General features: G+C 46.0%; 1 protein-coding gene across 1 annotated transcript in view; it reads right to left on the reverse strand.

The window, feature by feature from the left end:
- adgrl3.1 (adhesion G protein-coupled receptor L3.1) overlaps window positions 1-2,500 on the reverse strand; it is a gene marked incomplete at its 3' end in the record, with an annotated part of 117,370 nt that overhangs the window by 11,144 nt on the left and 103,726 nt on the right.

The following is a 2,500-nucleotide window of genomic DNA, read 5'->3' on the forward strand; positions in this document are numbered from 1 at the left end:
ATGGAAGAAATTATGTTATTTATTGTCAAGAGATTCATCTCTCATCCATCCTCCTCACATCAAGTTGAAAACTTGAAAACAAAGAAAGTTATTGGTTCATGTGAGATCATGCGACCTTGAAAGTGAAACCATGATGTCATAGATCATTGAAGTTGAAAAGATGGGGAGGAGAAAGTGATTCATGCTTTACTTGGTTCCATTATATTCCCCCATCTTTTATCATAACTCTGCCTCCCACATGTGCCTCTCCCTCCCCGTCTCTCCCCTCCTCCACTTCAGTCTCCTCCTCTGCACTCCATCTCCCTTCTCCCCCCCCCCCCTCCCCTCCTTTCGCCTCACTTCCTCTTCACTCCTCCCCTCTCCTCCCTCTATCACCTTCACTACACTTCCCACCTGCTCTCTGCTCCTCCTCTCCTCCTTTTACCTCACCTCCTCTCCTCCTCTCCCCTCCCCTCCTCTGGCCTCCCTTCGTCTCCCCTCCTCCCCTCCCCTCCTCTTGCCTCCCTCCTCCTCTCCCCTCCACGGCTCACCACTCCATATATATATATATATATATATATATATATATATATATATATATATATCCAAGTAAATACAAAAATACATAAAATCAAACATTTTCCAAAAAGTGTGTGGCTCCTACAGAAAAGAGTGATGAAGGGAAGCTGATTCCAGCTCTAGAGATGGCTCACGTGTGGAGGGTCTAAAGAGAGAATATAGAGGGAAGTCACTTTGTTCTGGAATTGCATTTCAGCATGTTAAGCCTTTGTTCACTCACGAAAGGATCAGCTATGATATACATGAGAGAGAGAGAGAGAGAGAGAGAGAGAGAGAGAGAGAGAGAGAGAGAGAGAGAGAGAGAGAGAGAGAGAGAGAGAGAGAGAGAGAGAGAGAGAGACAGACAGACAGACAGACAGACAGACAGAGAGAGAGAGAGAGAGAGACAGAGAGACAGAGCGAGAGATAGAGAGTCAGAGAGAAAGACAGAGAGAGAGAGAGAGAGAGAAAGAGAGAGAGACAGAGAGAGAGACAGAGAGGGAGAGAGAGAGACAGAGAGAGAGAGATAGAGAAAGAGGGAGAGAAAGAGAGAGACAGAGAGAGAGAGAGAGATGGAAGGAGTGAGAAACAGAGAATACTGAGTGATAAGATGAGAGACAGACAGAAAAGGAAAGAGAGAAAAAAAGAGAGACGGAGAGTGACAGTAAGCGCAACGGAGATACAAAGAGAGACCGAGAGAAAGAAGGAGACTGAGAGACAGAAAGAGAGAGAGAAGGAGAGACAGAGGGACAAACAGAGCGAGAGAGAGGGAGACAGAAAAAAAGATTGACACACAGAAAGAAACAGCAGTATAGAATGAGACAGAGACAGAGAGAGAGACAGTAAGAGAGAAGGAGAGACAGGCCGAGCGAGCGAGAGAGAGAGAGAGAGAGAGAGAGAGAGAGAGAGAGAGAGAGAGAGAGAGAGAGAGAGAGGGGGTGTAAATGTGCACAGAGGCATAATAACTAGCTTTCTTCTGCATTGTCTATTCCGCCTACGATTGAAGGGAAAGAAAAATAAAACCGCAAAGCAAGACCCATTGTCTGGGGCTCAACAGTCCATGTGTGTGTACGCGTGGCCTAGAGGCCATGTTTGCTGCATCTCGGTGAATATCCTCCACCAACAAACTTCCCCTTCGACGACCCAGTAGGACCCCTGTCTCTGATGACCTCAAGGCTGAAGGCTGTGTATGTGTCCTTGGTGTACGCAACACATTGTGTGTGTGAGTGTGTGTGCGTGTGTGACTGGACTCCCACTGCACAGTCCCCATTATCTGCTGTGAGCCGTGTTGTTCTCACCATGATAGGGCGGAGAAGGGGGCTTGTGAAATATATAGTCACATATATAGCATTACGTAACATTTGATATTAATGTAACAGGTGTAGGAAATCTGATGTATTCATGTTTGTCATATAAAAAAGAAAAAATGGAATAAATGAATGGTGACCTTTAGCGAGTGGTAGATGCAAAAATTCTAAAAGAATATGAATATGCAATTGATTGGGAAGCCACAGTAGTGGTGGTGCCAGGAGACGAAGTCGTAAAAGCAGTAGCAATAGGCTTTGATCCGTAAAGGCAAAACAAAGAAATGAGGGAGAACACAAGTCTTCATTGTTTTGTGGTTGTTCCAGGCAGCATGAAAACACAGGGTCAATGGTAGTAGATCCAGTTGGCTATAAAGCAGTAGGAGCGCTTGTGTCGTGGATGAAGCCCTCACACTGCAGCATGTTATTATTGTCCATTCATCCGAACCTTATCACAGACACACAGCTACGGCCCTCTCTCTCCGAGACACCTTGTTGCACCCACTCAGATACGTTTCAGCTAAACCCCCCTTGTATGTGTGCGCTCGAGTGTGTATGTCCGTGTGCGTGTGTGTGTTTGTGTGTGTGTGTGTGTGTGTGTGTGTGTGTGTGTGTGTGTGTGTGTGTGTATGCTTGAGTGCATTCGTGTGTGTATGGCT

Source organism: Gadus morhua, chromosome 3 (genome assembly GCF_902167405.1).
Source record: "Gadus morhua chromosome 3, gadMor3.0, whole genome shotgun sequence".
NCBI lineage: Eukaryota > Metazoa > Chordata > Actinopteri > Gadiformes > Gadidae > Gadus > Gadus morhua.